This window comes from Battus philenor, unplaced genomic scaffold (assembly GCF_028537555.1).
Source record: "Battus philenor isolate CCGP_79_NKW_IND1 unplaced genomic scaffold, ilBatPhil1.0.hap1 SCAF_3, whole genome shotgun sequence".
Taxonomy (NCBI): Eukaryota; Metazoa; Arthropoda; class Insecta; order Lepidoptera; family Papilionidae; genus Battus; species Battus philenor.
In genome coordinates, this window is record NW_027181693.1 from 647,005 (window position 1) to 661,389 (window position 14,385).

Sequence of the window (14,385 nt, forward strand, 5' to 3'; positions counted from 1 at the left end):
CTCAATATCATATGTAAATGCCGGCAAATGGACTAATAAAAAGGTTTTGTTAAAATGACACATCCCGTTGAAGAAGGGACTTTAACAAGCACTGAAAACGTGAATATAATTTGAAAAATCATAGTTAAGATTTTAGAATAGCAAATGAACTTTGAGATTTCTTTATTAACATTGCTCAGTCTGTGGAACCACATCTTATCTTTAAGAGATACATTGTTACTGCTTTTAGAAACTGCTAAGCAAGAGCAAATCTAAAATTTTTCAAACCATTGTTTAAACCTTAAGATAATTAATCAAAATGTTCAAAGACTTCCAATAAAATGATTATTAGTATGTATCTGTATCTTTTTATTTTGTCACCTAGTAACTTATATACATGTATAAACTAGCATTGAGTATTCACGCCTTCTAGGGCTGCCTTGTTAGGGAACATATAACCCGCGAATAAACAGCTTTTACTGTATGTATGGGTATGTTGGAGAGGAAGATGATAGCCAAGAGTGATCGAAGAAGGTGTACTCACATCACCGATGGCGGCCGAATTCAAATCGGCGTTCGAATTGAAATTCGAACTCGCTAGAATGATTTTAAATATAACGTATTATGGCTGTACTGGCCAGAAATATGGTGCGTGAAAGATACGTATGTGTGTTTTAATATGTGAACGTGTAAATCTAGACTTATCAAACAGTGAAAAATAAAATCTTTTAATTGTTTTGCCTAGACATATTATTATCATAATTATATATTTCCAACTGTACCAGTTGAAAACGGCTTGTATCAAGCCGATGATTTTAAATAGATCGTCTGTTCAACTGTTGGGCTAATGTCTTATGCTGCTCTTGCAGGTCCGTTGCCTGGAGTCTAGACTAGTCTGTAAGCTGTTCATTCTGGATGCTATGTGCCATATCCACTGTTACTTCAGCCTCTTCTTGTTCTTGTCAGCCGATGGAAGCTTACTGCAAGGCATAAGTCTTCCTCAAGCATCGCCTCGGTGATCGGTCTTTAACTATTAATAACTTCAACTTGGCAATGCGGTAATAAAATATATAGTTGTGTTAAAAGCTATAATATAGGATGGAGATACCAGTGATAAAAATTCTAGTAAAAAAATTTAACAAATATGATGTATTGGTGTAAGAATTGTGGCGAAGGATGGGAGGTGAGGTAAGAACGATATGTAATAAAAGTGAGAGGTAATGTGAAAGATGGAAGAAGTGAAATAGAAAATATGAAGAATAAAGGAAGAGAATGTTTAATAAAATTTTGTAAACTGAAAAATTATGAAAGAAATAAAAGTCCTTATTTTAACCATGGTACGAGGAATGAAAGGCCCCTCAAAAACTTGGCAACACCCTGGACTATGTCGATTGCAATTAATTTTATAACGTAAAAAATTCTTAAAGAAATAAAAGTCTTTATTTTAACCATGGTAGGAGGAACGAAAGGCCCCTCAAAAACTTGGCAATACCCTGGACTGTATCAATTGCAATCGTTTGTCAAGTTATCTACTCATTCCTGATTGGATCTCGTGGTAGAAGCCCAGATTATATCTCTCCACGGCTCTTTCAGCGACCGTGAACTTGACAATGAAACTCGAAGTGAGAGGCGACGTTTCAGTGTCCTAATTTTATTTCAGTAGTGTCTATATATTTTTTTTCTTTTGCTTTTTTATAATTTATATGACAGAATGGGAAGTGGTACCCCAGCGAGCAGTCGAGGCCAGTCCGTTCTACCGCTGGATTCGATTATTGGTATACAATCTTATAAAATTCACACTTCGCGTTTTAATTATATGGGATTGCCGCTGCTAACAATCAAGTTTCGAGATCAGCGTCCTCTGCGTACCATAATACCACACCGCGATCACCCTGATCACCCTGATATCCTCCTAGATATCTTTGGGGATGGCTTATACCCTGCAGATGGTGTCTATGTTCCGAAACGACGAGACAAAGTTAAGTCAGGTTTATAAAAATACAAATAACTACTTCTCTAACCCTAATATGTTTTCCTATTTCATATATCGATGCAAAAGTGAAATAGAATGTTCCAGGTCGTGTGTTTTGTAGGGTCAGTCAAAAACGTATATAAGTAATACCTCATTGTACTCTTCATTCTGGCAAACGTATAAAGAATGTTTGAGAAGCACTGGAAACGCATTAAAGAATGGAGATTAAAGTGCATGCACAATAAGCAATTAAATATTTTTGCTCGTTATACTGAAAAATATCAGAGAGACACGTGTCGGCGCGTGCCGGTCGTGCGTCTCTGACGGGCGCACACACGCGACTGAGTTAACGGTTTTGAATTTCGAACGCTAAGTGCTTTTTAGGATTAAAAATGTTGAAAACATATTTTTTCCTTTATGGACTTTTATGGGTCGCGAAAGAATATAAAACATTTCTGTTGATAGACCACCATTGTGGGGTTATCTCATAAAAGCTTTTTGACTTTGTCGATTCTGATACTTGTGGCTGCTTTGAAATATATAACCTGTTGCTTTAAATGTAAAATACTAACTGAAATAATGATGCTCTACATAAAATGTCAAACATTTTTCACTTCGAATCTGAAACATACTGATGCTTTTTTTTAATTTTTCCTTGGAATCATAAAAACAAGCCTTTATTTGGAATGATATACTTTATATATTATATATCGCACCGCATGAATTTTACGAGTTTTCCATAATCTGTACACGGTGTGATTCAAGCGCGCACAATTGATACGATTCTTTGATGACAGTACTCAATAAATATATCAAGCCATTCTTTTGATCATGCAATCTATATCCACGTTTTTAAAGTGCAAAATCGTTTGGTAGCGTGCACGAAGGGGGTTGGCAGTGGTGATTAATTTCGTGACACGCGCCGGGCGCGTGGGTAGCGCGCGAGTTCGGCTTTCCCACGTAAAATTTGGCGGGAGAAATGACAGTTCCGCCGCCATATCAAATATTGGTTTTGGTAAATACACACTTTTTACATTTCAGTAGCGATATTAATTATATCTTTATTTATTTGTGTCGGTGAGTTTTATGGATATATTGATATTGTATTTTTTTTTCATTAGACTTTCGATAATAGTGTTGTAGTGAAAGTATTTGGTTGAGATTATTTTATTTTATCTGTCAAATAAATAACCACCAAGATAATTATTTGTCAGAGACTAATGATATATGCTTTTTAATTGTATTTATTTGTTTATTTAACAAATGATACACAATGTTAGTATACTTTGAAAAATATTTTTTCGTTTTGCGTAATTTCATCTTTGGACTTTGTTTTTTTATCTTATCTGTAATAAGATAAAATTAAGTAAATATTTTATTTTATATCTGTAACTTTTTAAGAGTTCAGATTACGGTTTAAAAAAATACATACTATTGTTCTTGGCTACAATTACGCAAAATAATTGCACAAGTATGTTTTAAATGATATATATAATAATTGTTTTAATAAATCAATACAAACCGTGCTATCTGTTTATGGCTCTTTATCATGCTAAATTTTCTCAATATATCTCTTTTCATGCCATGTTAACAAATCGCATTTCGTCTCACCTTACCTCATCTCATCTCAAATAACCATATATCATCTTATGTCATAACATCTCGTTTTATCGCGATTTGTTTCATTTTATATTATTTTATTTTCACACTTAATACATATGTAGATTGTGTATTTATTATTTGATCATAGATTTCTTAAAATATTACACACAAGGAATTGACAACATGATGTATTTTTTTCTGTATCTACTGTCAATGTACAACAAAGTATTTAAAAAATATGTTTTATTGAACATCTCAAAGTTACGCGTGTTTTACATGGAAATTATTGATTTGAAGATGACAATAAATTTTATATTGGCGTTTTGCAAAAATTCACAATAATTATTGTAGTAAAATTTTCATATAAAAGATTTGCAATTTCTCTAAGAATTATGTGGACACTAAAGATATTATACGTGCTATAGATACGTTTCAAATGTTAAAAAAATATTTTCGTTAAAATTCTGATTAGTATATATTTTGAACGTAGCAAATATTTAATATTTGACAACGAATACGGGCGCATTGCTGCCTACATTTATCTAACCTTATTAATAAAAAAGGCCTTGTTATGGCATTCAGAGGTGTTTCGTGTGAGGCCTCGCGCCAACAACCTTCTAAATTTGCGGTTTTTTCGTGCGTAAGAATTTAAGTTATTTATGTATTCATAGTAAGATGTCTGCACCTCGCGTGGGCCGTGGGAGTGGGCCTGCTTCTCTCACACCTGGCTGGACCATTGACAATGTCTTTACACTTTGTTCCAGTGAATTCCGGTAACTTCTTAGATTTACTTTAAATTAATTTATAAATAAAACTAGCTGATCCCGCAAACGTTGTTTCGCAAAAAAAATTAAAGGTTTTAATTAACAAATGTAAGATAAGGGTTGATCGTAGAGGGGTGAAAATTTAGCATTGTATGTATTTTTGTATGCTGTATCATAATAAAATAAAAACCCAAAAAATTGTCCAAAAAAATTAAAAATAAAATTTAGGGGTGGACCACCCTTATCACTTAGGGGTATGGGAAATAGATAGTAGCCGATTCTCAGACCTACTGAATACGCATGTAAAATTTGGTAAAAATCGGTCAAGCCGTTTCGGAGGAGTTCAAGTTCGAACACCGTGACACGAGAAATTTATATATTAGATTATCATTCATAAGTACATCGTGAATTTTGTTAAAGATGAAGCAAAGCATACAGGGTGATTGTTTACAGGTGTAAAACCTGTATATTAGTGATTGTATTGTTCATTTGCTGACAATTAGTGTATGGTATATACTATCCAAAAGTAAATTGTTTTATTAATGATAATGTAGTAAGAAAAATCGTTTTAAAAATTCGGATTATAGTATAGTAAAATTAATTATTATTTACCATCTGTTCCTGTAGACTTTATACTGACAGAAGTTATTAGTCGCATTACCATAAAAAATTTTATATTTTCCAGAGTGGTCACTTTATACAGGTTCATTCGAAACAAGTGTAATCGCTTTAGTACTTTTTGTTAACAAATAAGCTAATTTAGTATCGCTTATTACTCTTTACATTATTTATTACTTCCGAAATCATTGATTTTTGGATAGGATGTACCTGACATTTTTCATCGTTTTAGTCCGTAAACACCCACTGAAGGCCTGGGCCTCTCTTAAAGACATCCATGGGGTGATTTACCATAATCGCCACGCTTGGAAGACGGGTTGGCGATCGCAGTGTGGTATTATGGTACGCAGGGACGCTGCTGTCCATCTTCTGGTAATTTGTGAGCTGTGGTAATGCGATTATATTATTTAAATGTACAAATTGTAAGTTATATAAGATATTGTCTCAGGAATCGAATCGGTGACATATGATCGCAAATATCAATCCTCTACCGTTGAGCTACCACTACTCAGAGTTATATATGTATTAACTACTTTAAAGCATTTGCACTTGTAACCATTAACTTGGAATATTTCGTCAAAACTTTGTTCTTTTTCAGTTTAAAATTAAAGGATATCTATAAAGGTATCCTGACTTAAGACTTGTGTGTGTGTTTGCATTTGTTAACGAACAGCCTACGTGAGGCGCCGTGTATATCTCTCTGTTATCGTGCCCGTCTAATGAGAGGAGACGACACTGTGTCCAGCGATAGTGGAGCGACATTACGTGGCCGAAAACATTCAATTTCTAAATAAACTTGCTACTTATGTAACTTGTAGATTATCAATAATAAATATTGATCGTTAACGATATATGGCGAAGTATATGCTTATGAAAAGTAGCTAGATAATGGCAACGCAAGATCTACTACTGCTTGCCAATCCACTGGTTATAACAAGGAATGTAAATAAGAGAAATTAGCTGATGTGCGGAAGAAGATCAATATGTGATGAATGAAATAAAATGTGAAGAATGAAAGGAGAAACATAAATAAAAAATATAAATACTGATATCTAATGGAATCAGGCGCTACCTTGCGGAAGTCCATCATAAGTAAGAAAAGGACCAATATTTAGCCACTTCCGCACATGCAGTGGTAGTCGTGCAACAAAGTGCACCGCCCGCCAGCCCGCTGATAAATGCGTATGAGGCAAACAATGCGAATCACACAACCGACACCGTCAAATCACTCAACACGTGTTTCGCCCCTCCACGGGGCATCTTCAGGAGTTATGTTACACCGATTAGTGCCAACTAATACTACACTCTGTGTTTGACGTGTTGGTGGCTAAATATTAGTCCTTTCTCGCTTATAAATATTGAAAAAAATATCTAACCCGATATTGTAACGTGCCTGCTGCACACAAAGCTGGGAGAATGATCCATGTTCGTCCGTCTACGGATCTCTTTATTTTAGATTACAAAATAGTTTAATGGTTGCCTTTATTTATTTTTGGATGTCAAGATATCTGGATGCTCGATAATAAAATGGTTTAGATTCTTGAAGTTATCCAAACTATGTCACGCCACCCTGACCAGCACGCATGCACCCCCGCATCGCAAACAGAAATATTTGCCGGTTCGCCGAACCGCACCGGCTCGCGCCGATATAGGTCAAGCCGTTATGTAACTCGTAAATATCCATTGGGCAGCGAGGCGCGTGACGTCACTACCTCGGCTTTAAATTATTACGTCACTGATTAAACAACGCTTTAGTTTTAAACTACTCGGAAGTCATCCTAGCGACCAATTTTAATATAGTTATCAAATATTTTACTTAAAAGTAGAGATATATCCTCCAACATATATGTACATTCTCAACTATATATAAGTATATATGTACACAACACACCGGATCTATGAAAGACCAGCGCATCGCGTCTGCACACACACAAGCATACACGAACATTAAGAATTTCTTCATCATCTTTTCAGGTGATGGTCGCCCACTGCAAGGTATAGGCTTCTGAAGATTGTCACAAGGACAGGTTCTGTTCTGCTGGCATCCTGCAACTTCCCCGGAATCTTTACTATGTCCTTAGTCTACCTAGAAGTAACTCTCCATGTCCTTCTATTAAAGAATAAATAGTGTGTAGTGTTTTTGTGTACTTTATTCAGTAATAAATAATTATAATTGTGTTGCAAATATATAAGTATTTAATGGAATCAGGCGTTACCTTGCGGAAGTTCATCCTAAGTAAGAAAAGGACTAATATTTAGCCACTTCCGCATATGCAGTGGTAGTCGTGCAACAAAGTGCCCCGCCCGCCAGTCCGCCGATAAATGCGTATGCGGCAAACAATCCGAATTACACAACTGCCACCGTTAAATCACTCAACACGTGTTTCACCCCTCTACGGGGCATCTTCAGGAGTTATACACCGATTAGTGCCAAACACAAAGTGGGCTGGTGGGCGGTGCACTTTGTTGCACGACTACCACTGCATATGCGGAAGTGGCTTAAAATATTGATCCTTTTCTTACATATATAAGTATGTCTTGGAATATTCCGTTTGAGCAGTAGAGGTCAGATTAAAAAAGAATTATCTTCTATTCCTGACTTTTTGTGATTTTCAAAAGCATTGAATCTTATAATACTCACTGTTGAAAAATGTACATAAAGACCATACTAATAAATTTGAATAAATACCTACCTGGTTGACTAAATAATGAGGTAGAAGTAGTATAGGTATATATGGTATATTCTGACGCAAAATTGTTTTATATTCTCCTGTCACGTTCTTTTTTAGCCGATGGACGCCCATTGCAAAGCATAGGTCTTGCCCAGAAATCTCCACGATGACTGATCCTGTGCTGCCGGTATTCAGGGACTTCCCGTGACTTTTACTATGTCCTCGGTCTACCTAGTGTGGGCTCTACCCACGTCGCGTCTACCAGCCATGGTCGCCACTTAAGAACCTTTCATTCTCAATGTCCATCGCCTGCATGATGTGACCTATTTCCACTTCAGACGAACAATTCTTCGAGCTAAATCGATGATTTTCATTCTACAGCAGATCTTCTCATTTCTAATTCGATTTCGCACTGAAATTCAGTTTAAATCTCCCCGTTGTTTTCTGAGTGACCTTGAGCCTTCATAAGGCCCGTCGTAAGTGACCACGTCTCGGATCCTTATGTCATCACATGCAACACATATTGGTGAAAGACTATCTTCAAACCAATATAATGGTCTAGTCACATATACAAACAGAAGTCTAATATATAAAATTCTCGTGTCGCGGTGTGATTGAACTCCACGAAACGGCTTTACCGATTTTCGTGAATCTTAGCGCGCATATCGGCCAGGGTGGAGAATCGGACAACATCTATTTTTCATCCCCCTAAATGTTAAAGGTAGTCCATCCCTGAATTTTTTTTATTTTTTAGGCAAAATTTTTTGTTTTCATTTTTTTACGATACAGCATACAAAAATACATACAACCCTTAATTTTCATTCCTCTACGATGAACCCTTATTTTTTATTACTTTTTTAATGTTTCCTAGAAATAACATACATGGAAAAACAGCGTATGCGAGATCAGCTAGTATGTATCTAATAATATGTTAGTAAAAAAAATAACGGCACAACCAATAACATATAACGTTTTTATGGCATTTCGTTTCTCTTACTTGGGATAGGGATATTATTATGCAAGATATTTTAATTTACGATTTTATTTTATTTTTCTCTCCTTCTTCCACACTTCACAATTTCTTTCACCCTTCCTTCTTTCATCCGTTACAATTTTTGTCACTTTTTACTACATAAAGATTGGGAATGAATTGCTCTGTTCCAAGAATATTTATTGCTGTGCTGGTATTTTAATTTATTTTTTATTTACTTGTTGAGGAAACATAAAAACTAGTCAAACACGCGACTTATATAACAAGGGATCATCAGAAGTTTTCGTCTTTAGTTTTATCTAGATTGTGTGGACTTGCAAAAGGATCATAATCCTACATAGAAGAAAGATACTAAATAAACTTTACGGCATATACAGGATGTGCAACAAATTCTTACAAGATACATTTAAACATATACTCACATACACATTCATATATACATGTGCATGCACATACGCGTATGCATACAATATACAAACAAATAAAAAAGTTGTTATGTTAAATTCGAGATTTTGAAGGAAATCTCTACAGGAAAGCTTAATTTGATTCTAGTTTTCGTAAAAATTTGTCATTAAGACATTTTTCTTTTAACGTACATAAATGGTAACTAATTGTGTTCCAAATTTGAAAATTATTTAAATGAATAAATTAAAAATATAGTGTTTAGGATATTGTACATAGTTGTTCAAAGTTTTTGAAAATAGCATAAAAGCACTATGCTAATCTTGTAATATACAAATTTGCCGCGTGGTAGACAAAATCTGGATCCAGGTCAACACGAGTTGCGTCTATAATAACAGATAAAAACTTTAGGTGGTTCTTAAAACGATTTTTTATCACACATTTTACGATCTCTCAGAGCTTCGAAATGTATGAGGTAATATCGATTTAATCATATACATCTTTTATATATGTACATGTATATCACTGCTAGAAATAAAAAGGCGAGTTATTACTTTTTCATTGGTTTGAAACTTTCACGTGACTACATATTTGTTAACCTACTTAATTTTCATCAAATTTCAGCGCAACTGTGTCCTAGGTAAATCAAAATTAAAATAAAATATTAAAGATAAAATTAATTTATTCAACATTGGAACCTTTAACTTTTATGGAATGACAACTTTGTTTTAAATTTTTGTTTTATTTTCAACTTTACTCTGCTTTGTAAAGTGTTATAAGTAATTGTATTGTTAACGTTGAAAATATTATCATAAATTTATTGTGATATATTTATTAATATATTATGAGGGCACTGTAAGAATATTGGTCTCTTTAAACCGCTTAATTAAGAAGATTCTTGGCCCTAAGTCGTAAATAGAAAAGCCTAAAACATGTGTTGTTGTGGAGTTTCTTCTTGCTTCTTCTCCACAACTATAACACTTTGCGAAGCAGAGTAGAGTCAGAAATAAAATAGATTAAAAAAATAATCAGTTGACAACAAGTTAAGAGTTCCGTTAAAAGTTCCTATGTTGAGTAAATTCATTTTATCTTCTTGTTATCTTTTTAAAAATGTTTAACAATACTGATTTATGCATATACAACTTGTCAGACATAGTCTAAATGAAATCAAAATAAATAAGTATGAAAAACATGTAAGAATCATATACAGTATATCTATGTGTTTATATATATATATATATGCATTTTTAAGATATCAATGTATATGTTTGGATTGTTTGTTATAAATTATAGGGAATTCATATAGATTTAAATAACTTTATTGCAAAATCATATAAATAAAATGTAAATATGACAACATTATGGTTATGGTAGTGGAACATTAGAAAAATAAAAATGTCTGTTTGACGGTCAAATTTAAAAATTCAGAATTTGACAATCGAATTGATTTTTACAATAATATCTTAAAAGTCGTATAAACATTTCGTATCAAAGAACAGTTATCGAAATTTCATCAAATAATTGGCCAACTTACGAACTGAAGATATGGTTAACTTCTCAACTTAGTTGGTTAAGTAATATCTTATCCAGTTCGCTAGTGAGGGAGGGGTCTCTCCCACGTAAGGGTGAGGAGGGACGCGGGAGGCGCACCATCGGAACGCACTCCCTCGCCGGCGCGCGACGTAGTTGCATGTGTTTCGTGTGTTCAAATCGTTCGTGTATTTTCGAAGTATTTTCCGTTGTGTTTACAGTGATGGTGCTTGCAGATTTCCTCACGGAGACCAGAAGGCGATGGTTAAAGGTTGGTATAACACCAATATTTAAAAAATAAATATCTTTATATTTTATTTCTTTGTCAAATACGTTTTCAAAAAATCACATTGTTATTCGTAAAATAAGTTAGATATAAATAAAATGCATTATTAAAATCGTAAAAATAGTTTTTATGTAATTTCATTTTTAATCTATATTCGCTGTCAAATAATTGTCGTATGCTGTTTACTTCGGGATTTATGATTTTTCTTTATCATACTTCTCATTTTATATTGTTTAATCAAGAATGTAATCGAAAAAAATAAATGGTTACAAAAAATATTTATTTTCGAATTTACATTATTGTCGGAAGATGTTTACTATTGGATATAGTTTTTTAGTAGAATTACATATTATTTAGAATAACATTATAATAAATATATCTTTTATTATTTTAATAATTGTTTGAAAATGTATTAAAACAACAATTTGACATTGAATTACTATCTTAAGGTACATAATTTTATACAGATATACGTGTAAAATTCTTGATACTTTTTAGAAAAGCTCATTAATACGGCGACCTAATTTGATACTTAGTTGTGGTATTTATAAAACAGAATAATTTAACAATCATTAGTTATTCATTTGTAATATTTAACTTTAAGTTTTAACTTTAGGATAAGACATTGTAGATGGCGTTACAGTTACTTCTTAGACACAGGGTTAAGTTCTTTTTTTTAAAAATCATAGGTGAATGAAATCAAAAATATACTCGCTGTTAATTATTATAATTAATCTAGTTTTTGCCGCGGTTTGTCCTAGATCATGGAGAACTTGATACAGATTAAAACCTAGTTAATGAGCTGTTGTTTGTTCATCACAAGATTTCGTAATGTAGGTCACGTTAGATGAAGTAAACATACGCTGACAGTTAGTTATCTCGTGATGTACCAGTTAGTTTATTTACACTTTTAAACCTTATTCCCACTGGGGCGTAGGCAACCTAGAGAACATTGCCGTATATACACGTGGCTCTTTCGTATTTTTTGGTTGTATATACAAGTTTCGTGTTTTCTTTTTACCTTTTGAGAGCAACGACGTTTTATAAATCATATGGAGAGTGATTTCTATTGAAATCCAACTTGCTATATATATATCTACGAGTCTCTCTCTCTCTCTCTCTCTCTCTCTATATATATATATATATATATATATATATATATATATATGGGACATATCATACCACGTTTACCACGACATACCACGCTTGGCGTGTAGGCGAACGAAATGTGGTATTATGGTACGCAAAGGAAGCTACTACCAATCCTCTGGAAACTTGTTTGTGGGGCACATGGAATAGAACCCGCGACCTACGATCGCAAGTCTATCCACCGCTGAGCTACTACTGCTCAAATTAGACAGTTTGAGGTGAACAATTTTTCTTAATGAGCACACAGACGTTATTATAAACCATATAATAAATATCCTCTCGACATAGGTGAAGATTGCCAGCATTCGTTGCAGTTGCTAAGCGAAGCTGTTCATCGTCACATCAACATGTCTCGATTTATGATAATTTTCCAGGAATTCATATTAAAGGATTTAAAATTTTTCCACTATAGTTCTATCGCGATGCCAAAGCTAATGTTGTTGAAAACCTATAAAATAATATTTGGGATCGATAATCATTAATAAAGGCAATATCAACAAATAAATATTCGTTAACAAACATAATTAAAATCGATTATTTTGACAGCTGATATTGTCATTCAATAATGACGTTTACTTTCGCGCCATAAATATTTACATACAATTTAATTATCTGTGAAATCGCTTTATGGAAATACAAGATGGCTGACGTCGATTCAACTCATATCCATGGGAGTATAATCGCCACGTTTGGCAGGTGGGTTGGCGATCACAGTGTGGTGTTATGGTACGCAGTACATGTACAAAGTGTGAATTATATAAGATTTTATCCCGGGAATTGAACCCGCGATCTACGACTGTAGCTATCTCTATCGCAGGTCTACCACTGCTCGCTGACATATATAATGTTGAAAACCTGTAGTAAAACATTGCAATATATTTTTTCTATAATAAAATTCAAATTCCTTTTAAGACTCGTTCACGTTTATGTAAATATCTAGTTTGTAACTTTTATAATAGGAACTTGAATAAGTTCTCGATGTTTTTTTTTTTTCAAAAAAAAAATATTTAAAATACAATGCTTACAATGACATTACTCAAAGTATTGTCCATCATTAGAGACCACTTTCTCCCATCTCTCTGGTAGCAATTGAATCCCCCGTCGGAAAAATGACTCATCTTTCGAGGCAATCCATGAATCAAGCCATTTTTCGGCTTCTTCAAAAAAATGGAAGCGCTGCTCGCTTAAACCGTGCGCCATCGACCGAAACAAGTGGTAATCGGAGGGGGCTATGTCTATGGGGGCTAATATATCTATACGTCAATTTTGCTAAAAGTAGAAAGAAGGAAGTTAGCGACACAGCACAAAAGGTGCACAAAGTTGATATTTAAAAAAGAAAAGAGATCAAAGGACATTGGGTCTTCATGCCAGTGGGAACGAAATATAAATTAGATATAGTATGTTAAAAAACTTACTGTCATAGTAATTTAGCCAATATTCATAAACGTGATAATAACTGGAAACCAATTACTTAAAAATTTGACAGCTAAACCATTACAAAGCGTGCTTTATTTATATATATCTTGCAACAAAATGGAACAGGAAGAATTGATATACATGTAGATAGGAATATTTATATCTATCTATATTTAATACATAGTTTTTTCCTCTTCTACTTTCTCTCCTTCTTTCTTTGCAACATTTTACTTAATTCTGAGTATTGTCGCCTCTATTTAGATTCTGTTCTATGATCTCACAGTATCGTAGCGTACACCGCATCTTTTTCCCTCCAGTTCGCGAGAGATGATAAGTTTTCTCAGTTTATCGGCCTTTGAGGTAGATGACACCCTTTAAATCGAAACATATAAGGTAATAAAATATGACTAAGAAATTTAATGATAACACTGTGATATAAACACAAGTTAAAATAATAAAATCAAGAAATAAGAATTTAAATTGTAAAGTAGCTATTCATGAGGAACAATAAAAGGATAAGATGCAAGATATGGAAGGTAAAGAAATGGATAGGAATGGAAAATATGACGTATAAAAGAAGAATGAGTGTGAGATATTGACACGTTCACTGCGGGCCCAATTTGAAGAATTTTCAGCTGGTGCGGCTGAGGTCGAATCAGCCTCAAGCTGAACTTCCAAGTAGTGCGGTTGAGGCCTTTTCTGCCTCATGTTCATCAATATTTTTTTACAATATTGAATCAATGCTTCGCAGACATAAAGAAAGCTATATTTGTCTTTGTCATACCTCATACGGTTGAGTGTAAACAGCCGCCGCACTAGAGAGAAAACACGAGTTTTACGCGCCGCACCAGTGCAAAGTCTACCATGAGGCTGAATCGACCTCAAGCCGCAGTGAACGTGTTAAGAAGGACGCAATAAGAGAAAATAAAAGAAATGAATGTGAATGAATGATTAAACAAAACTGTCAATGTGAGTCCGAGATGGGGGTTGCACGAAAGGACCCG